This window comes from Halictus rubicundus, chromosome 11 (assembly GCF_050948215.1).
Source record: "Halictus rubicundus isolate RS-2024b chromosome 11, iyHalRubi1_principal, whole genome shotgun sequence".
Taxonomy (NCBI): Eukaryota; Metazoa; Arthropoda; class Insecta; order Hymenoptera; family Halictidae; genus Halictus; species Halictus rubicundus.
Window position 1 is genome coordinate 10,172,553 of NC_135159.1, and position 24,493 is coordinate 10,197,045.

The 24,493-nt window shown below is 38.8% G+C and overlaps 1 protein-coding gene across 2 annotated transcripts in view; it reads left to right on the forward strand.

The window, feature by feature from the left end:
• LOC143358944 (uncharacterized) overlaps window positions 1–24,493 on the forward strand; it is a 321,603-nt gene that overhangs the window by 196,064 nt on the left and 101,046 nt on the right. The gene's annotated exons all lie outside the window — the stretch shown is intronic.

Genomic DNA, 24,493 nt, shown 5'->3' on the forward strand with positions numbered 1-24,493 from the left:
GTGAAATTTGCAATCAGTGTTAGAGTTTGTGAAACTTTCTTACTGCGAGTTTAAATACATAAAACCCGCACTTTATGTTTTAATAATCATTGGAACGATGATCTTCGTGTAAATTTAAGTCGTTTTAATTAACTAATTGACAGAAACAAGGATTACACAGAAGCTCATGGCTGTTTTAATAACGAACGACCAAGTAGGTTGACACGACGCGCTGGTTACGAGCCGAACTGCAACAAATACGGTCAATAAACATCAGTCAATGTGCTTTGCAAATTGACTGCGTTATTATATCCTGCCAAGCGCAACTGTGGAACCAGTTTCTCATGGGCGGCGATGCTGTCTGAGAAGAAACTGAGAATACTGCTGCATAAACTTTACTATACTACACATCGTTTGCTATAACTTAATAAATTGCTTCACCGAAGTGTCATTCTAAAATTGGATTTTATTATTCCGGTGAATTCACGTGGTACTTTTATTAAAATACTTGTGTATATCAATAATATAGTACTAATAATAAATGAAGAATAATTACTCTATGTAATATAAATACAAAATAGTAAATACTAATCATATAGTAACATAGTAGGTTTTAATATAATACACACGTTACACATTATGCAATTATTTAACTACACAAGTCACACATTATGCAATCATTAGAACATCTGGAAAAATCGTGAGGATCATTTATAAAGGAATCATTTAATATCATAAGAGACATCATCGTTAAAAAAAAAAGTTTTGCACCCAGCTACTGTATTTAAATTTCAGGATTTTTAAAAGCAGTAGCAATTACTTTTACACTAACGATTTACACATGTATGGTTCAATATTTTCAAAAGCTATTGCAAATTTTTTACACCGATCCATTATACATATTTATAGGTCAATATTGTTCAAAGCATTGTAGTAGTATTTCAATATTTTCAGAAGCAATTATTTTTGTATCCGCCACATGTAATTTTCCAGACTTTCAAGAAAGATTTTCCGTGACACTGAAGAAATATTTCTTTGTTCAATTGTTTGAGCGGAAACATTGCGAATCAAGTGCACATTTTGACTACGAAATTTCGCACGACCACCGTGGGCGAGCATAGAAAGAGCAAGCTCCTTAATTCCGCGGCGGCACGCGATTATGCTCTTTGTAGTAATTATCGATTCGCAGGCCGAAGAGAAACACATCTCGGGGCATCGTTGCGGAATTTCGCGGACGCACGCACGCGTGTGACTTTCGAGATCGATTAAATCGGGCGACCAAACGTGGATAACTATGCCGCAGTTGCGAATTGCTATTCTACGGGCTGAGAGCGATCTGTTATCCGAACTCGATGCGCTCTTGCGTGCGAACATTCGTCTTCTCCTTTCTTGTGGATTCAAAGATTCAATGAATTGAACGAATGATCTTGATTACCACCGGATTGTGGATTTCACTTACTACGTATCTCATTTCGTTTGCCGAATGATAATCGAATTTGCCGAGGAGAACGTGCTACAGTCAGTTTTCGATTTTATTTGCGAATTCATTTTATTCACTTCGGTTGAACATTTTTGTTTCGTTGCAGTTCTCGAATTGTGGCGTTTGTGTGCCATTTGCAATTCCTGCTGAATTGCGAAATTTGGAATTTGTGACTTTTTGAGATTGTAACAGTTGCAATTTGTGCAATTTGTGAGACACTGGGGAATTCCGTGTTTGGAAAATTTGAAAGTGCAATTTGCAGAAATTTGTGAAATTGTAAAACGTGGGATTTGGGAAATTTGAATTTTGTGAAATAAAGAAATTGTGCAATTTTGTGGGCAATTAGGGAATTCGGAGTTAGCGAAATTAGAAAATTCTGTAATTTGGAGTCCATAAAATTTTGAAATTTGGAGTCCATCAAATTTTGAAATTTGTAAATCTTGGTAATATTTGGAATTCGTGCAATTTGGGAGAAACTGGGGAATTCCGAGTTTGGAAAATTTGAAAGTGCAATTTGCAGAAGGTGAAATTTCGAAATTGTAAAATGTGGAATTTGGGAAATTTGAAATTTGTGAAGTAAGGACATTGTGCAATTTTGTGCGCAATTAGGGAATTCAGAGTTAGCGAAATCAGAAAATTCTGAAATTTGGAGTCCATAAAATGTTGAAGCTTGTGAATCCTAGTAAAATTCAGAATTTGAAAATTTCAGAGAATTTTCAATTCTATTTTCTGCCGCCCAATTCTGGCGCAAATATTGATTTCCCATGACCTAATGAAAGATTTAATTTAATAAATAAATAAAGTACAAGTGCAGTCTTGAATTGTGTAAATTGTAATTATCTATCCATTAAAATCGAAATGTTATTTATCTATCATCAGTCCATTTGTAAATACCGGATCAGTTTTCGTGTTTCCAAGCGACGGCTTGCGCCTCGGACACGAACCAAATGAAACAAATTGCATGTCCAATTTAATCTATCATGCTTCGCGGAGAGCAACCATGTACACTTTGTTTAAACAAGTGCGATCAAACGATTAAAATTACTTCATTACTTCCAAGTAGTGAGTGAGTTTTAGCCAATTATTTGAAACAGTTCAAAAATAAATAACTCTTTTATGACAATTACAATTTACACAGAAATTATTAAATTTCCTTTTTGACTACTGTCATTTACAAAATTTTAATTTGTTCTCTTGTTGATCCTCCACATTTATAAAAATACAATTTTGCAAACGAGTTCTATAACTTTTAAATATTTATGTTCCCACAATTTGGGTTTCTTCCCACGAAATCGCCATTTTATAAAAGAAATTTTTGACAATGTTCAATTCATGGTTCTTCAAGCAATTTCTGTTTTCGCACATAATTATTTCGATCTTCCCCGCATTGATTGAATCCAATTTGAATCATGCTACTCCATTTCACTCGCATCAACATCGTTCTGCTCGTCTAAGCTCATCTTATCAACCATTCTCATCAACCTACTTCTTTATCTACAGTGCTAGATCGCTCGTAGATCATTTCGGCTTACTTTTCTGTTATTTCTACTCTTGCCACGCGCGGTTTTATCTCCGCTGAAAATTAATTAGCGCACCCACTGCCATAACGTTTACCATTGACCGACACTACGAAATTATTTCGCAACAATTATGCAACTGACCATGAATAATTAACAAGAGAAATTTCCAAAACATGCAAATTTTTAACGTTCACTCAGAACTTTTCAACAATCACGATTCTCTGCTAAGAATTTATTTCAGCTTTCAATGGCATTAACAATTTCAATTATCAATGAACAAATTGATTGATGATTTAATTAAAACTAAGTAGTTTCTCTCGAATTTGATATATCAAATTTTAAAGATTGTTTTTAAAACAATATTAAAATATTGTTTAAACAAACTAGATATCCGGGAATGTTTTTACTCAGTTAAATTCTCCGTTTGAAAATACATTATTAAAAAAAATTTCATTCTCCTACACCCGATAGTTCTCGAGATATCTTGAAAAGTAGTTAGGGGTGGTTTTCACCCCCTAAAAATAGAAAATAGTAAATATTTGAGAAACTACGTGTCAAATAATTTTAAAAAAAGTATGTAACACATACAAATCAATGTAATCTCATTAAAATCGTCCTGTTCTACTTAGATAACATCCTTTTTGCAATTTTTCTGAAAAATCTTCAATGGGATAAAAATTAATCAAAAAAAAGTAGTTGAATGAAAATTTGAAGATTGTATGAATGAAATTGAAATCAAGCTGCAGGTTGCAGTCGGAGAATCCGCGGAAATACAGTATTTTGTTAAAGGAGAAAAAACGCAGGATCGAGAGGAGTGATGGCGGTAGGTAGATCTTGATCGTTTTTCATTCTTTTTCTTTTTCGCTTTATAGACCCGATAGATTCGTTCTGATTCAGCAAATACCAGAACGAAGAACCTAGAAACGAGACAATAGGAACCGGGAATCTGCGAAACGGAAGACAACGGAGTTTGCACTGGCCCGTGTTATGGTGGATCGATGGAAAATTATAAATTATCTACGGTGTGGTCCATTGTCGGCTGTCTTTTTCCCAGCCATCTTTTTTTCTCTTAATGAACTGTGTGACGGAAACCATTTGTAACGCGCACCCCATTGTTTACAGATGTTATTGTGTATATCGCCCGGCAGACAGAGCAATTTCCATTGTGATTTTTACGAGATTCAAGACATTTTTTAGATATAAACAAATTAATATTGTTTGTATACCTATTTAACGAGAATTTGAAGAAACATTATAAATCAACATCTGGGTGTTCTAAATATTTAAGAAACCGTGGTTTTCTCACAAAATATCGCTTTCTAGATCACTGTGGGAGATCGACGGATCCAAGATAGATCAACACACATCTACCCTAAATGAAAAATTATTGTAATCTTATAGTCGACTCGATTAACTGCAATTCAATTCGAAAGATTGCATTTTTGTTACAAAAAGTGTTTTCTAGATCACTGCAAGCGATCTATAAATCCAAGATAGATCAATACACATCTGCCCTAAGTGAAAAATTCTTGTAATCTTATATCCGACTCGATTAAGAGCAATTTAACTCGAAAGATTGCATTTTAGTTACAAAAAATCGTTTTCTAGATCACTGCAAGCGACCTATAAATCCAAGATAGATCAACACAGATCTGCCATAAATGAAAGATCTAGATTCAATCAAGAGCGATAAATCTTGAAGAATTGTAGTTTTTCTTGCCAAAATTCGTGTTCTAGATCAGGGAGCCGATCGAACAAGATCCGGGATGGATCACCGATCCGTCGGACACCGAGAAATCGCCATAATCGCAGAAAGAAGTCCTCGCTCACTGCTAGGTATAGCGGAACATCAGCCGTTGCTGCCAGATCTAAGTAGCGTATTGTTTCATAGTTATTGGATCCTGTCGGAAATAAGTTCCGCCACGGTTAGTGGAAATTCAATGAATAATGATCAGACTGCCGATGTTTATGCAAATTCTAGATTTCTACAGACTACATAGTTCGAGACGAGCCGGAATCGAACAGAAAGTAGCTTCTTCCAGCAGCAAAATAGCATAATTAGACTACCGATCTTTATTAAATAAAAACACATTTAATTTTTTAACAATTTCAATAAATTGAACAGAACGTAATATTAAATTCTTCTACTGTCTCCACAGTTTGAGATTTTAGCCATTTTTATCATAAATTGCATAATATCAATTGAAGAAAAGAATTAAACAACCTTAAAAAATTAATGGAAACATCGTCGAATTTGCAAAAATTAATTTGTTGTTACTTCACTGCTTTCAATCTAGACGATCAATATCCAAAGTTAAAAAATTCAAATGAACGCTAGCAACAATTTTATCGCTTAAGATCCCTCACGTAGTGGCAAATAATGATTAAACATTTGAAAAAATCGAATCGGTTCGAGACCCAGCTCGTTTCCTTTCGACAAGAAAGTATCGATGGCTATTGAAACCGGGAAAACAGCAATACTTTTCTCCTAGAAAAAAACATAGCTAATTTGTTTAACAGCCCCAGCCATTGATAGTTAATGGCACACTATTCGCGAACGATACGTTTCGCTAAGATGTTGTTGGCCGGCTCAACAGACCCAAACCTGATTCAACATTCACCCCAAGCAAAATCAACTTCCAGACGAACTAAATTATTCCCCTAACTTGCTGCTACGCGAGAGATTACTATATTCATACTTCCTTTCCGCGAATTCTTTAGCCTGTTTCCTTTACGGAAGCGTTAGGTTCATACTCCATTTTAGAAGACGCAAACGGATTTTATTGGGGAAAGCACGGCCTAAACGGGACACATAAATTTTTCCTCGTCGATTTTGTCAGTATAGCCTCTTAAACAAATTATTAAAAGAATTAGAATGGAACAGAAATTAATTATTTTTCAGTGAGATAAATCCAACTTAATTGAATAGAAATCATTTTATTCTACTGATGTGCTGATTTTTGTATTTTAGAAATTTCATGATGGCGACATATAGGGTGAAATTGTGTTAGAAATAAATTATTACAAGAATTAGGTTATTAGTACAACAATAATATGAAATTTATTATTTTTCAGTGAGATAAATTCAGTGAGATAAATTAATTGAATAGAAATAATTTTATTCTATTGATGTGCTCATTTTTGTATTTTAGAAATTCCAAGATGGCGACCTACAGGGTTAGATTGCCCTCTAAGCAAGTTATTAAAAGAATTGGGTTACGACTGCAACAAGAATATGAAATTTATTATTTTTCAGCAAGATAAATTCGATTTAAATGAACAAAAATAATTTTATTCGATTAACGTGCTCATTTTTGGATTTCAGAAATTGCAAGATGGCGACCTAGCTACTGTTCTAAATGCGTTATTAAAAGAACTATGTCGCAACTGGAATTTTTCAAAATGGCGCGGAGTAGTCTCGCACACAATTAAAGAAGAAAGCGATTACATCACAAGTTCTCGCTGAAATCAGTGTACCCGAAGAAGAAAAAATGTCGCACAACTTTTGCGCCAGATTATGGCAACCAGCCGTTGAGGAGCAGCTTAGACCGTCCCCGGGCGAAAAGGAAAGAGTTTTTGCAGGAAACGGGCCGGTGAAAAAAGTAGATAACAATTATGCGCGCATGGAACTCGTAATAGGTTGTTTAATTGGAAATTAAGCGTCGGAATCTCGCTTGTGATTCCTCGAGCAGAAAACTTAAACACCGGTCGCGTTAAAAAAGAAAACGAAAAACGAGGATGAAAGAAGCAGAAGAAGAAGAAGAAGAAGAAGAAGAAGAAGAAGAAGAAGAGGAGGTGGAGGAAAGAGAAAGAGAAAGAAAGGAAAAGAAAAACGAGAAAGAGAGAAAAACAGCTGAGAAATTTACTTTGCGATAAGAGGCAGAGAGCCTAATGCCTCGGCCAGAGAAATAATACGCCTGTAAAGTTTTAATTAAACCGGCATGCTTGTTCAGAAACCGACACCAACGTGTATAACGTGTAGTAAATCGATCGATTTAATGTACGGCCAACCGGAGTCACGGAAAACCATTAAAATATTCAACTTTATAACCATACGTGGCTAATGAACTCCGGCGAAAACGATACCCTCGCATAAATTCACTGTTCCGACTGGACAAGCTCTTACGACAGATAACAATTATCTTGATATTGTTGCAATGTGTGCTCTCGCGCCTCCATTACGCGTACCACCGCTTCCCCTCCCTTCCCCTCCCCGCCCCTACTCTACCCCGTTCTTTCTTTTTTTTAATCGCGAGCTTGTGCTTGGCAATTTCATGCACCATTATGCAGTTTTCTTCTACGATGTGCTGCGACTTAGCATTGTTTGCGCTATTTTTCGCTGGCTATACCGAGTGTACGGATTTTCATCCGATTGGTTTCGAGCGTTGTTGTTTGCTTTTTAGGTGAATGAAAAAAGGCGACTCGCAGATTTGTTATGTTTTGTTTGTTTGCTTAAACTATCGTCGTTTTCTGCTCTCGTTTTTTAGAGCATTGTTATTTCCCCTTTTCTTTTTTGTAATAGAAATATAAGAAAAAGATAACTCACGTAACTGTTATGTTTGTTAGTTTCAAGTCATTTCCTTTGTTTCGTAGGAATGTACAAGAAGGTGGCTCTATAATATTTTATTACTAGTAAAGAAATAACTAGCATTATTTTCTTATCTGCTTAACTCTAGAAATTTAAGTGCGAACATTACAGACGTTTTTTAGAGTGAGTTTTATAGTAAATTATATTTTATAGTCAATTTTATAGTGAATATATTGTGTACTGTAGACTGTTCATTATGAGCGTTGCAGTGTAGTAGCAGATCTACTGTTAATGCAATCACAGTTTTATAAATAATTACTAATTAATAGGTACTGCTTACGAATCAACGTTAAGTGAAATGATTAAAATAGACTCTGCCGAATCGTATATTAAAATTAAGTAAAGTACAACAAAAAAGTTAACATTTTCCACAGTCGCTATCCGTCGGCAGAAACAATTGTCAAACATTTCATTGTCCGACGGTGAAGACCACAGCAAAACAGAAAACTCTAATTTGTTAAATCAACGACCACAAGCGCATTTCCAAATTCCCCCTCAATCCTAATCTACAACTCACAGTTCACCCTTCCTCCAAATTCTGCCCGAAAATTTCCCTGATCAACAATCATAAGCGCATTCCGCAATTCTCAAATTTTCGACACATTTCCCAATTCCCCCACAAACCTAATCCACAACTCACTCTCTTCCTCCACCCTTCCGACAAAAATCTGCCCGAAAAATTTCCCTAATCAGTAACCATAATCGCATTTCCCAATTCTCAAATTTTCTAAAAACACATTTCCCAATTCCCCCACAAACCTAATCCACAACTCACCCTCTTTCTCCACTCTTCCGCCAAAAATCTGCCCCAAAATTTCCCTAATCAGCAGCCATAAGCGTATTTCCCAATTCCCCCACAAACCTAATCTACAACTCACCCTCTCCCCCCACTCTTCGGCCAAAAATCTGCCTTAAGATTTCCCTAACCAACAATCATAAGCGCACTTCCCAATCCTCAAATTTTCGAAAAATTCATTTCCCAATTTCCTCACAAATCTAATCCACAACTCACCCTCTTCCTCCACTCTTCCGACAAAAATCTGCCCGAAAAATTTCCCTAATCAGCAACCATAAGCGCACTTCCCAATTCTCAAATTTTCAAAAACACATTTCCCACCTCCCAAAAAATTTCCCTCAAAATCTGCTCCGGACCGTCGTAATCTAATGGCACGTTTACAGGATCGCGTTGTTGGATGATCGAGTTTCGAAGCCGGGAATCACCTGCACAGGTATCGTCGGGGATCCTCTCGAGAAGGAGTCTCGGGGGAAAAAAGAATCCACACAAGAAGGAAAGGAGACAAGGACAGAGGTAAGACGGCGGAAGGAAGAGCAACGGAGAAAGAGGTCGAAAAAGAGAAAGAAAGGGCGGCGGCCGAGGAGTAATTCGCCGCGGCCGAAAAAGTAATGGAGTTTAGAGAATTCTTTGGTGTGGGTGGCGGCGCGCGGGGTAATGGCACAGACAGCACAAGCAAAGCACAGGGCCCCCAAAAGAGGAAGGAAGGAAGCTGCCGTGGAAGATGAAGAGCGGTGGAAAGAGTGGCACACCTGTGGCGAACAAGAGCCACGCTGTCTGGAAGGTCGATCCTGTTTTCGGGCTCTCACCTCTTCTCTTCTCTTCTCTTCGCTCTTGGCTCCTCCGAGAGCGAGAGAGAGAGAGAGAGAGAGAGAGAGAGAGAGAGAGAGGGGGGAGAGCGAGGGACGCGGTCGGTTTCAGACCAGCCAACAAAGGCCCGCGACCATAAATCATCCGTCGGGGTTAGGCTTCCAGGCTGCGCTGGGACGATCCACGGATCCACGGATCTCTCTCGATCTTTCCACCGGGAACCATAGAGATCGCTATTTATACTCCTATGGACGATTAGGCGATCGAAGGTGTAACACGATTTCGAGATTTCTGGAGGACCTTCGCGGACCCTCGACTTTGTTTATGATTGTTGAGGTTCGTAGTCCAATTACTGAAACTGCAGTAACCTCGAGGAGCATTATGTTTCTTCTCGGAAATTCAGAATTTGTTTGCACATTTTTTAGGAATATGAAATGGACGATTTTTGGATCTGGTATATTTTTTTGTATTATGCGAAAGTCCCGTAGCAAAAGATTGTCTAGTTTCCCCCGTAAAAGAATCGAAAAGTGCTCCATCAAGTTTCAAAAGTAAAATAACCACTTATTAGCAGACTATTGAATACTAAATCGCTCACAGCAGACTCAATATCGCTTCCCACTCGATCTAAAAATTTGTAAATATCCTTCAAACCTGAATAAAAAAGCACATCAAAGTCTTGTATTAAAAAGTATCCTAGTTTCCCAGTAAATAATTCCCAAAGGTGCACTCGTCGAATCTCAATCTCTTAACTACTGTAAGCCACTATAGTGGGTTTCCGTGGAAAGCATCAGTTTGAACGGTGCGAACCACTATAGTGGCTTTTCTGCCCTTCGCGGCCAGGCGCGCCGTCCCTGGAAGAGAGAGTCGCGGACGAGCGCGCCGTAAAAATAATATACAAATATGCTCTATTAATAAAAATGTAAATGCAGTGTAAATTGTTACTTTTGTAACTCTATTATCCTCCCGAAAATTCCAAAAAAGAATTTCTGGAGCCGGTATGAAGAATTTCAGTTTTCCTAAAATTGAACGGAAGAAAAATAATTATCGTCGCAGTTGGTGGTTGAGATTACGTTAGAATCGGTTGACACCTTCCCACGGATAGACGCAACGCGCAGACCGCAGATCATGCGAGTGATCGAGCATTTCGAAGTGGCCGGCGTGCGATCAGGGTCGTCGAAGATTTATTTCTCAAAACGGTGAAACGGGGAATCGTCGAGTTTACGGTTTCCTGCCGTTGAAAGATCCTCCGGAGGTGGAACGGGCCTCAGAAATAAACCGAGAGGATTCTCGAAGAAGAAGAAGAAGCCGGCGCGGAGGATGGGGGGTGGGAAAAAAAGGGAAAAATTGATACATATATACTATATACACACGGAGGAGAGGAGATAGAGTACAATTATATGTATAGTCGAGAAACGGGGCCCCCCGAAGAAACATGTCGTTCGCGTGAGGCTTGAATGGATCCGCATATCCGTTGCGTGCCGAAACGCCGAAAGGATTCCCTTTTATTCTGCATTTCAATGGGATACAAACCTGGAACCCGGCGCTAATTAATTCTTTGAACCGTGATTCGACGGTGGCGTGTCCCTTTTATTTACAAACAAATCATTTGTTCCTTTCGTCTGCCCGTTTATTCCCTGAGAAACGCCGGTCCATGCCCGCGGTTTATCTTTGAAAAGCGCCATTTTGGCCCGGGAACGCCGATTGTGTTTACGGGCCTTGGTCATTTATAATTACAACCTTCGTAGGGACAAATAAACAATTCGAGCTTCTGTTCCGGAAATACCGGCGCCACCAAGTTTTTATCTTTCTCAGACGGTTCTAATTTTTTGTTGCGCATTATAATTGGCGATAGATTGCGAATTTTATGCATTTATCAGAAAAAATATGTATAATTTGAAACAATGGAAAGATTGGAAGAATTCGAGATACACTTTTCTCGTTAGAATTGTTAATGAAGAAAATTAATTTCTGTTTAGCTTCTGTGGCCTGCGATTGATGGTTAAACATTTTATTTTGCATGAAAAAATTGTCACGGATTTCTGCTTTTTTAATTATAAACTAGTTTATAACTAAGTTGATTTTTACTGATTTTAGTTGCTGGTTAAAAGTAATATATTCATGCTCTTCAATTTTCTTTCGATTTCGCATTTTTGTTTTTCTTTTCGATGTCGATTTTCTTTTTGAGGTTAGGTTCGGCGGAAGTCCGCTTCCCAATGCAAAATGATTGATAAATTATATATTTAGTAAATATAAAATACAGCACACTGTTCCTGTAAGCCTATAAAATACATAAAACATTTCTAAAAAGAAATAAAACATTTACGAAAATATATATATTTATAAAGAGAGAATATTTCTTTTTTGTAAAATCGCGAATTCACGAAGATACTTTACACAAATAAAACGGTGACTTTGTAGAGGTTAATTTAAATATAATATAGTAAAATAATAGTTTGCCATTTAACGTCGCGACGCGTCCTTGAAAGTTTAAATTTTTGCGACCACCGGCGGTCTTGTTACACAGATCACGAATTATCGAAAATTATAGAAATTATTAACGAGACACTAATGAATAATTCATCGACTCCCGACAAGGATTGTGTGTATACCGAAGCCAACAAGAAGTTTATGACACGTGAACGGTGTTGTTCACCATTGTTTCGCGGCAACGTCGCGCCATTTTAAATTGACCGACCTTATTAAAGGAAATTATGGGTCAGTTATTTATGCAACAAATATAATATACGCTACCGGCCAATTTTCCCAACAATTAAGCTTCGAGCAGTGCATGCAGACTCCGTAACAATCTATTACTTACAAATTGCCATATAACAATACGGAATTACTGCACTAAAATATCGGAGACCGTGTGTATGCTAAACGCAACTTTGCTGCTTGAATATCGATGACGAAATTCCTGCAGGAATTTATAGCACAGAGACACACTTTATTACGCATTGAATTGTGCAATAAAATATAAGTGTACATGTGCACACGAAACTTTTATTGGCAACATAATGTATTATACGAAATAAACATTTTTTGCGCTACTACCTTCATTCTTGGACACGAGTTATTATTATTATAACCTATACATATGCAAGGATAATAGTTTTTCTCCATTTTTTTAGAAATAGAAAATGGACGATTTTTAGGTCCATTATATATTTTATATTATTCAAGCAGATTTCCAATTTCATATGTCCTCAGCACGGGTCTACCCAGTGACAAATATCCTCAAGGAGATACTATTCTTTGATCCACGTAGAAAAGGACAGCGAAGCTCTAGAGGCCACGATTCACGGCGGTAGCGGGGATAATTCCGCGACGTTTATGCTCCAGGCCTTGACGACGTATACAGAGAAATCACTGTACCCTCCTCGTTCTAAAAATTTGTAAACATCCTCAAATCCTAAAGAAACCTCTCCGTAAATCTCTGGCCGTAAAAGCATTCCTCCTGTCACCATAAAAAATCCCAAAATAGTCCGAATCGTTTCTTCCGGTAGGCGAAGCGTTAATTCCATAAACAAGAGACGGCAATGGTATTTAATTAACGAATTGCCGTCGAAAAGGGAGAAAGAGGAGACGGGGGGATGAAAAAAGAAAGCTCGTGACAAATGGTGAGGCGAGGGGGTGGGGGTTAGAGAGGAAAGAACACCGAAAGAAGGACCTGCCTTCTGGACCCGCTTTACGAGGTGTACGAAGAAATAGGCAGAGGCAGAAGGAAAGAGAGAGGAATGCGTGTAGCCTGGAGCCTCTCTCTGCTCGAAACGTGCTCGAAACATGCTCTCACACTCTCTTCGAACAGCCTCCTACTTTGTTCGGCCGCCTCGTTTGACGGATGGAATTCCTTCGGACGCGATGTTGCACCGTGTTTGCCGCGCCGGCGACAAGATATGCAACGCGACACTCGTGTTTACACTCTGCGAACGTGGCAGAACAACGTGCGGACGTACGACTGCGTGGGTCTATCTTGACCCCGGCGACAAGGCATCAGTCTCGTAATTGACGTCACTTGTCAGGACTTTTTTAGAAACGGACCGAAGGAATTCTACTCTTCTGCCAAGATCAGTTGGAACATTCCAAATTCGAAGGGAAATGGTCGCAAGCTGATTGTCACAAATTTTTTATTCCGGCTTGCGACGAAAATTTGGAGAAATGTGTTTCCCAGATATTGCGGAAATCAGCGTGCTGAAGATTCCATGGAAATTGATCAATTGGCTCAGGAGTGATAAACGATTAGAAATGGTAAACTTTTGCGACGTTCATAATTTTTTATAACTCGTCAGCCAATCGGCCAATCTCGATGAAATAGTCAGCACAGATGCAACAAACAAACCAACATTCTTTAAATTTCAATAGACCGCTAAAAATGTCTGTCAGTACATAAAATTGATAAATTGCAATTTCACAGAGTGAAAAATTACAATTTCACAGAGTGAGAAAATAATAAAATCCAGTAATACCTTACACGCGTAATTCCCATTGCTATCGCAAACACCAAAATCCAGTCATAAATATAATAATATATTGAAAATGATTAAAAATTGCCACGCCGCTAGGTTGCTAGCGTTGCTACAGTTTCTACGACTGTGGCAGTAAGTGGCCATCGACAGAGGTGTGCGGGAAAGAAAGGCAAAATTGTAAAACAAAAAGAAAGTGGAAGAAACGAAAGACCAAAGACTCCGGGACGCGCAAGGGCGCGAGAAAGAGACGGAGAGGTTTCGCGCATAGTTAGGAGAAAGAGGATCAGAGACAGAGCCGAGCGAGGTGAGAGAAGGAGGCCGGCAGACGATGTTGCAAGACGGTCAGGTGTTGATGACCAGACAGGATGGTTAGGTCCAGCCGGTGGGTTAGGGAGGCAGAAGCAGAGCGGATGCCTTTCATCTTTTCATCTTCGACCGAGGGAACCAGAACCCGCACCTACCATCATGGGAACATCATCCCCCCTCCCCTCTCTCTCTCTCTCTCTTTCTCTTTCTCCTCTGTCGCCCCCCCCCCCACCGCCTCTTGCTTCAGCATCACCCTTCGAACTCCTTTGCTTCAGGATCATCGACGATGATCTTCGATAACCATTTTGTTCTGTATCTTCCCCTCTATCGCGGCTGCTTTTGCCTTTTGTTTTTAGTACGGGGATCATGTCGGCCACGTTTGCCATTAGGTTTTGTTCGTTGGTTTTTGCAAACTGTGGTTGTTGGCGCGGACCAGTCAGATTTGGTCTCGATAGGCTTTTCGGGGCTTTGTCGATGCTCCGGGGCGTTTAGGTATGCTTTGTTTCGCGGTTTACCGACGACGTTCCGTGTACGGTGCTGCAAGGCTGTTTTAATATTCATTTTCTTAAATAAATAATCATTTTATTCTGTTTGCCGGACTTCTCCCGTTAGGGATGGCGTTGTGAACGTTTTTCTTTTTTTGTTTAGTGTTTATCGGTGTTCGATATTTGGTTAGCAATCGGTTCCGTTTGTTGTTGTATGTTTACGTTTGACATGGTTGTGAATCCTTTTTTTGTTAAGTATTTATCCGTGATCTTTCAGTGTTCAGTTGTTCATTGGTTCTGTTTGTTGTCGTATCCTTTCTGATATGGTGTTGTAAACTTTTCTTTCTAGTATTTGGTTATGTTTGTTGCTGTCTATTTACGCTTGAACTTCCTTTTAGCACACACGCTCGGCGGGAGTGGGGCCTCTATTAGTGTTCCTTTAATATTTGATGATTAATTTGTGTTGTCTGTTGTTGTTGTATCATGTTCGACGTAGTGTTTGAAACTGGTTGACTGTTTCACGTGAAACTGTTTTCAGCACACCCCTTCCCTTATTAGTGTTCCTTTAATATTTGAGTATTAATTGGTTTTGTTTGATGTTGTTGTTTCATGTTTGACGTAGTTTTGGAGATTTCTTCAGACTTTTCTAGCGATCGTTGGCCTGTGTATTTAATTATTATCCAACAGGTGACGATCCCTTACAGGTCCACAAAGGTACAGAAAACAAACCAACGTCGACAAACAACGAGCAACCTATGGCAACAGTGACAGTCAGCACCAAGATGCTTGAACAACGTAACAAGCAGCAATGAAAATGATCGAAGCAGTAAAATTCGACGTAAATACATGTAACGAGCAACAAAAAATTAAACAATCAAAGTCGGGATATACATCCAACGAGTTCAACGTCAATGAAACAAACTACTGAAACAGGGACAATTGAGTGTCAAGCAACAAGCAACGAAAACCATTGAAACAATACTGTCGAACATCCTTGAACGTGGACCAGCAAGCCTGAACCTTGACGAACCGAGGGAGCAGCTCTCCGGTATAGCAAATCGCTGGGAAACCGGCCATCAAAAAATCATTCGGAACGGCTCGTTGCACAATTGCAGGTGTCCTTGCGAGAGGTCGAAATCGAAAGGAATCGATGTGTCCCGAGCCGGCCCGAAGGTGCAAGGAAAGGAAGAAAGGTGCCGTGGAATTTCGAGGGTGCAATTTGCCAAAGCACCGTGACGGAAAAATCGTATCAACGATCCGTGGCATCGGAGAGAGAAAGATAGAGCGAGGCAGAGAGAGAGAGAGAGAGAGAGAGAGAGAGAGAGAGAGAGAGATAGAGAGAGGGAGAGAGGGGAAGAGGAGAAAGAAAAAGAGAAAGAAAGAGAAAGAGCAGGCTGCCCGAAGGCGTAATAACCGCTGCGAAACCTGGGAATTTCGGCGGGTTTTGATTACTAGGCGGCGAACCCAGCGAGGCCCGAATTCCTACAAATAAAAAGCCATCCCCGCCTGTCTAAATGCCGACACGCTGAAAATCATTTATTTATTTATTCGCATGAGGCGGCTCGCCTCTAGACGCAACCGTCTCTCCTCTCCCTCTCCCTCTCTCTCCCTCTCCCTCTCTCTCTATTTTTTTATTTTCCTCCATGTCTCTCGTTTGTGTATTTTGTCTCTTTTGGTCGTTTTCTCGTTCCTTTTCCTACCGAATGGGATATTTGTTTGTTTATTTGTTGCTCTTATTTAAATATTTATACAAGCCCGAGCCTATCTGACGTAAGAGCCTGAAATATGACGGCCAGAGACCGGGAAAAAAGAACGTGAAGGTATACGTATGGCAGGGACACCATACCTTAAATATTATTATTATTAATGGATCGTTGCAGGTTCGCTCTCGATGATTGGGCCTCGCGACGAATTTTGATCGTTTTCGTGAAAATTGGATCGATTCAGGACCACTTTTGTCATGATTTAATCGGTTTTAGTGGGTTCTTGAGTGTGTTGGTTTGTCGATCTTTGAACAACTCAGCATCGTTGAACTTGTTTGACGTTGATTGGTTCGATCCAGGAGAAAGAGCCTTGCTTTTGAATTTTTATACAATTTTTATTTTAGTTTGCCTTCTGCTGTATCGAGATTTTTAAACTGTGTGGACAATTGTACAGCATTTGTTTACTAAATTGATTCGTTCGATTTAGCTCAGAAGGACTTTGTTTTTATCTCGGCTGCGACTTGTGCATTAAAATAATTGACGTACGTTTAAGAATTATTTTCCAATTATTTTTATTTTATTTTATTTAATTTTATTATTTTAAGAGTTAATATCCAATTCGTGAGACTGCGTTCAACACATTTTCCCCAGCAACGATCATCCCAAATTTCGCCAAATAAATGTTCAAGGAACGTAGTTAAAAAAACATAGAAAAGAAATAGAATTAATCTGAACCATTCTAACCGAAAGAAATGTATTGCATTGTATAGCGGAGGAAGGTAATTGATCCGGGGACCGAAAGAGATATAACACGACATTAAAATCCGCCATGTATTCCTATTATTCGTGGTAATGTATCGGCTCGTTAACTCTCAGCCGAGCTATAGATCATCCGGACGATCGCTGCCACGTATACCACCGCTGTAGTAGTGTAACAGCGAGGGTGGGGGCGGACTCTCGGCCCATAAAGAAGCATCTGGTTTTCATCCCCCAGGTTTTCATCCCCCAGAACCTACCCTGCCGAGTGCAAATCTAATATTCCCGTACCATTAACCCCGAGCATGTGTAGAACGTGATCGTTTCGACCCCTGGGCTGGCTTTTAGCATTCTACTCTTTGTTGCCGTCTTTCTTATCGGGGCAACGTCATCTTGGTGATACTTGGTGCCCCATAACGTGACAATTAGGCTCGCCATGTTCCTACCAACTCTCCATAATTTTCTAAATTTCTGAAAACTAAATGGGACAGATTTTCTGAAATTAAAGTGACGTTAATATTTGACCATTGTTCTTATCGGAACAACGTCATCTTGGTGATACTTGGGTCCCCATAATGTGACACTTAGGCTCACTATGTTTACACCAACTCTCTATAATTTTCTAAATTATTTTAAACTAAGAGGGACAGATTTGTTTCATTGAGAGATTTTCTGAAATTAAAGTAACGTTAATATTTATCAATTATTCTGATTGAAAAACCATCATCTTGGTGATCATTGGTGTTCCATGATGCGACACTTAAGCTCACCAGGAAGAATAATATTTTCCTTCATCCTAATTCTTCTAAAATAATCTATAAATTTTTAAAATTCAAGAAAACGTCTCCAAACAAAACTAAATAATACTATCATTTGATGATCTTTCAGTCAACATTAAAACTTTTTCAACAAGTTTTAAAAAGTTTCCCACAAAAATGCAAAATTTGAAAAATCATATACAGTCTACACAACTATACAAATTATTGTATTATAATTATAAAATTATAAAATTCGCTGAAAAAAATGAAAATTTGCAAAATCACAGTTTAGACAACAATACAGATCGCAACAAATGCGCAAGCTCTACAAACGCGAAAAATCCGTATTATCTTCTGGGGAAAATTAGCATGAACGATGAAAACGGTGTCATTGTGCGCGTAGGAGGCATAATGGAGTTAGGCCAGTCGTCATTGCGGTTATTGTTTGAAGCCGCTCATGCCTCGTAATCCGTTCCCATCGAGCAGTATCGTAGCTCGCGTTCATCTTTCACGGTTAGGCTGGTTTTTCTTTTTGTTCGTTCATTCTTCAATTCTTTTTTTTTTCTTTTTCGCCGTTGATGTCCTTTTAGAGTGACATCTCGCAAACCACGAGGCTCGGTGGACCGTTAAGAATCCGCCGAGGTTTTGAATGATCCAATTTACCGCTTGCTGCCAACCATAACTACCGTCGACTATCGTTCAAACGCTGAAGTTAAAAGGTTTGGGGGAAACCCCCCCACCCCCCACGCTGTTTCGCCTAAATGTGTTTCGATGGGTCGAAATTGCGGTGGGTTTCCGGGAAGGGAGCAAGTGCGCTGATCGATAGTGAGAGAACGATTTAATAATTTGTTTGGGAATTCATTGGCTTCGGTTTCGGGCAGTGTTATGGTCGCGGGATTTCTCCGCGCTTCAGCGATATGTCCGAGTTTTCTTTTCAGTCAATTTTTAGCCGACAAAAATCGATTCTGCAACAAATAAGGGAAAATATTATTTTTGTTACTGGAGCATTCTCTATGGTGAGAATGAAGTGAAAATGTTATTAACCTAAATATCCAGAGGCCAGTTATAACCAGGATCTTCTAAATTCTTGTTTCACAGTAAAGTCCTGATCTAAGCCGAACGGAGCTACACGATCTTAGTAGTCCTACACGATCTATGTCACAGCACGGACCCGAGGATTAGGCTTAGATCGAGACTTTATCAATTATTTTATACATTTTATTTTATACATATTGTACAAAGAATGGAGTAAAAAATGAAGTGGTAAAATTACGTGAAGAGCGAAGCGGAAAATGAAGAAGTAAAAATGGCCCCGAATGCCCAGGAGCGCAGAACAGTGACGTCCATTTATAGCAATCCATTAGAATCGCACCGTGCCACGAACAATTTCCTGCGAAGGAATTAAACGAAGACATAAAAGTATACTAAACCGTTCATCATAAGAATAGTTATGTTAAGTTACTTCGAAGTTAATATTCTCGGAAAAATGTCCAGTCTGAAGAGCGGCGGCCCTTTGAAGTTTCGAAATACAAACACATTAGTCCCTACAGCTGATCCCGCGATCGAAGATAGCGTTCCTCGAGACAAAATCGCGTTGCTGAAAGCGGAACTAATTGTTTTAATTACACATCGTTAGGCTGCGGAACTCTGGACATTTACGGCGCGCAAAGGTGTTCGAAAAATGGTTAAATAATCGGTTCAACGCAATTTATTGTACGTAGTCTCGCACGAAGTATGTTTTTTTTTTCTTTTTAAAGAGGCAAAGAAAATCTTCAGTCTGCGACTATGGCACTATTTAATTACATTCCTGTGTTTTAATTTGCAGATAATTTTATACTTATATTAATATATTGTTGCGAGTATTATACTCTTTATATATTTTTCTTTTTTCTATTATATTGCTCACCGTCAAAAATACAGCTGAAGAGTTAATTAAATTTCCTTCACGCGTGGTAGAACATTTACCTCGGAGATCAAAACTATATAATTCCAACGCAGCAAATGACGTTAACCGTCCATTATTACGTTCCTCTTTTCATCACGTTTACATTTCAAATGTATCTCTTAATTACCACCTCGTGTTCTTTACCTCGGCTCCTGAAAATTTCAAGGCTTCCCGCCTAATCCCGAGCATTCTCAGCGCAATTAATTCGTTTCGCGTATTAATAAACATCCACTTCGTTCCGCCATTGAAATCTGAAAAGTGCAACCTGTGTTTCCCACTGTTCCGATCCCCTCCATTGATAAAACTCAGCCGCGTGTGTTTGTATTAAAAACAACCGCTACATCGATTTTAATAATAAAACGTTCGGTGGTTGCCGCAGAGGCGGGAAATTTAAACGTATGAACACGCTGCAGTCCATGCGAACCCAATACAACCCAGCGATCGCATTAACATTCAGATTACAGTTTAATACTCGTGGGACCACGATAATGCGCGTGGAATCATTATGAAAAATAGATACACCCGTATAAAATTCGTATAAAGATGATCAGATTGTGCTGGTGGAACGTTGCCGGGTCTTTTGTTCCGAAGAATGAAACGTAGAATAATAGGGACTAGTATTTATACAGACAGTTGAAAGACGTTTTGTAGTTTAAATGTCAATTTTGCAATTGCTTGGAGCAGTTGTTGGTATTTTTTAAAGCAGATAACCTGAAAAATTAATACGTGTTGTAATTACAAATTGTAACAATATTTTGTGTGCAAATTCTTTGTAGATCGTAGCAATACACAATAATGTGCAACTATGTGAAACCAAGAGAGAAGATATACACAAATTAATACTGGGTGTTTCCAATTCCTTGAATTGTGAATAATAATTTGATTGTACAATCGAGTCGGCATGCGTGTAATTATTGTTCGGTATTAGACAAAAATAATTCGGTACAAGCGGCGAGTGCATTTATGGCTGAATATGCGAGTTCTATTTAAAGGAATTACTACTTTCTTGTTCACGATTCGAGCACAGCGCGACACCGTCGCTACCGCTCAGTAGAATCAGTCGCTGCGTCACGGCTTTTTCGTGATAACTCGAAAACGAAGCCGCGCATGCCATTTTCGCAAAGGACGATGAGCGCGTCAAATTGAAAGGGGATGAAAGAAAGTTAAACAATTACTTGAAAATTGACGTACAAGGTACGATTAATGGTTGAGTAATTAAAATTGAAATAAAAGGGGTAGATGAGGTTCAAACGATTACTCTAAAATTGACATAAAAGGGACCAACGAGGGTTGAATAATGATTTTAGAATTGACATAAAATGGGCAAGGGTTGGACAATTATTATCAGAGCAGTGTTACCGAAAATTTTTGCCAATATGACCGAGTTATTATTGTCCACCCCACAGAGCAGTTTCGAAAAGCGCAAGAAAGAGAACGAACCGATTCTTTATGGGGTTCCTAGGGGGTCGGCGAAGGGGGTGGCCACGTGCCGAGCGGAATGCCGATGATTTAATGAATTCCGCAAAGAACAAGGCCTGCTTTCGAAGAGAGGGTGGCTGTAAAAGAGGAAACCCGTGACAAGCTTACGCTCTTAGGCAGCGCACGCTGAATTAATAACAATGCCACCGAAAATAATAAACCCCCCACCACGATTTCACGAGGACTCGCTACTGAACGGTTCACTATACACCGAACACAGGTAGAACAGCTTTTTGTTGTTCCTCGGCGCGTGTCAACGCTGCCGTTGTCCCTGTCCGCTGTCAACGGTTCTGAATGACAGTGACTGTGTTGTAGCATTCAGCTGTTTTTCGAGGAATTATCCAATTAATAGCCGATTAATCATTCTATCGCGCGGTATGCGTGACAGTGTTGCTCTCCTTTGATTTTGACTTTTAACAAACAATCAATGGCGTCAAAAGGGCAATCAATAACATCATAATTTTTCGAGCTCCATTTTCAGTGTAAAAAATAATATGGACGAAAATAATTATTCGTCGTAAAATAGTACAAAATTGAAATTAAATCTAACGTGATTTTAAAGTTATGTGCATAACACGACGTTTAATCAATAATCAATGACATGAAAAGGGACCACTGTCACCAAAAAAAAAAGAAACTGACTTTTCAAGCTCCATTTTCAAGTTCCATTTTAATAAATAATCAATGGCACGAAAAGGGACCATCTGTTCGTGAGACTAACTTTTCAGGCTCCATTTCCAGTATGAAAAATAATATGGAAGAAACTAATAGTTGCTCATAAAATAGCACAAAATTGAAATTAAATCTAGCATGTTTTTGATGTTAGCTGCACGACATGACTGTTTATCGAAGTCTTGCAACCACAAAATTAATTAGAAGGCGACCAAGAACGAAAGCAGATGGTTAATTCAATAAACCGTAAATATTAATCGTACCGTTAAACCGGAGAATAAAAATTGTGGAACGAAGTTGGTCTCGGAGGTCCAGCAATAGCAATCGATGGCATCGAGAGGGTCACAGAGGGTTGCAGTCGAGAAGGGGTGCATTAGCGTCGCTCGTAAAATCGTACGCGCCGCTTTGCACAGCGCAACGCTCTGACAGAAAGGGAGAGAGAGAGAGAGAGAGAGAGAGAGAGAAAAAGAGAGAGAGAGAGAGCGAAAGACAGTGTATAGCTCGTAACGCTCTCCTTAGGAGAGAGAGAGCGTATTTACGCTCTCCTTGGGAGAGTTATGTAACATGGCCGCGCAAACGGCCCGTGCCGGCCATTAGGAGCCCGTTCGAGGCCATTTTGTCGAGCCACCCTTTTACGGCGAGAGCCTTCCCTTTCTTTGTTTCTTTCTTCCATCGGCTTCTTGCCTTTCAGATCTGCCTCTCTGTTTATTTCTCCGCCTATATCTGTCCAGCTCGCCTTTTTATTTCACTATCTTTTTCACCGAAACACTACGAGTCCGTGACTAATCCGCCGTTTGCTCGGTCCAATTCGCTCTCGTAATTGTTTATCGCCGAGTAACAACAATTTTAGCATCCAGATTCATTCGAATCCTCCTACGATAATATTATTATATTCATTTTTCAATCGCGGACATTTTTACTCGTTACCTTTGCTAGGTCACCTTCACCCTGCTAATTGTTTATCACCGAGTAAGAACAATTTCGACTACCATAAATACCTAGGTTTTATTCTAAGATTATTATAATTATTATGTATTATCAGAATGATATCTCGGATGACGATTGATTCGAACATGTTTTTTAACGCATTTCTAATTTGTTGAATTAACCGGAGCTCGCTGTGACGAAAAAGTTCATTGAAATTCCGTCAAGTTTCGATTTTATTTGGCGCTCGAGCTCTCGATTCTCGTTTGCTATGAAACCGGTTTACAAAAGTCAATATTTGCATAAATATCCTTGGTTCTACGGTGTAATGTACACTTGCAAATACTTATTCAGGGTATGATAACATGTATAATTTAAAGGTCGAATACCCGGTTTTATTATTAACCTCTGTAGGTTAAAAAATAGAGTAGAAAGGATCGAATTTTCCATTTTTCTTATATTCTTTTCTGTCCCATAAACGCACAGATAATTAATGTTAATTGCGTATGCGTTTCTCCTTGCTCGGGAACATTTCCTTATAAATTGTAGCATAATTATATGCTAAACGCTAATTTAGCATCTAGCGGCTTGAATAATTTTATTATAATTGTATGGCTCTGTTATGGTTACCAGTCGAGAAGTAGTTAATGAAATATAAAACTCCGTTCCACTGTTACCAAATATTTTAGAAACTTTGTTCAATCGGTGTTTTCGACGTCAAATAGTATAAGATCGAAATGCAAAATAAAGTTGAAATCGAGTGAAATTTAAAGTGAATATAAAAAGCATCGAATAAGCAATCAAATAGTTATCAATTTCAATAGTTTGCGAGACAAAGAATGATGTTTTAATTGGAGAACGCGAACGAAGGCTCGGCTATCGTCGATTCCAAGATGGCGGCGCCGTGAAATTGGTTTGGTGCGTATAATTCCAATAAATTCCAAGATTTTAGACATTTATGCCTTCGTATTATGAATTTTATAGCACATTTCACTCGAATAGTATGCAATAAAGTAAACAGTAAAATGAAATCTTATACAATCTTTAGTAGAATGTATTAAAATCCGTTATAAACGAAGGAAGTTTCCAATTATCGTCGAGCTATAGAAATTTGCCCTCACAAGTTATATTAGTGCAAATATCCACAGTCTATTAATTATTTTACAGTATATTGTTTATGTGCATATTTGACTTTGAAAAAGTACGTACCAATTTTTGTTGAAACAAATCCGAACTCTCTGTAAAGAAAATAAGTTTCAATTATCGAGTTACTGTTAATTCAATAGTAATTTTCATATTTGACTCTGAGAGATCATAAGAAGATAAACATTTTCTGGCACATACAATTTTCACGGAAGCATATCAAATAAATAAATTTATTCTTACCAAAGACTGTTTTCCGTTTAATGTCGGCTTGCAAAAATTCGTTTTCGGCAATGATTGCTGGGACATCCGCAGTCGGTTAATTCCTATTGCCAGCAAAGTTCAATCGGGTCACACGTGTGCAACGTTTACACTGGAAAAGACGATAGTAATCACAACAATATTCTCTCCGGGTTATTACTCCCGGTACACGACGCGAAAAGTTAACTTCATTTGCTTGTAAATGAAAAAGCTCCGAAAGATACGATCTGGAAAGTTAATGAGTATGTAAATTGAGACACATCGTTCGCGGGACACAATTCATAAATTTCCCTCGTGTGCCATGTTTAAATTCTACGGGCCATTTATACATTTTTATCGACGTTATCATAGTCTTCAAACATATAATGTAATAGATCGTCCCCACGATTTTGGCGACTCGAGCGACAAAATTCTCTGAAAATTGT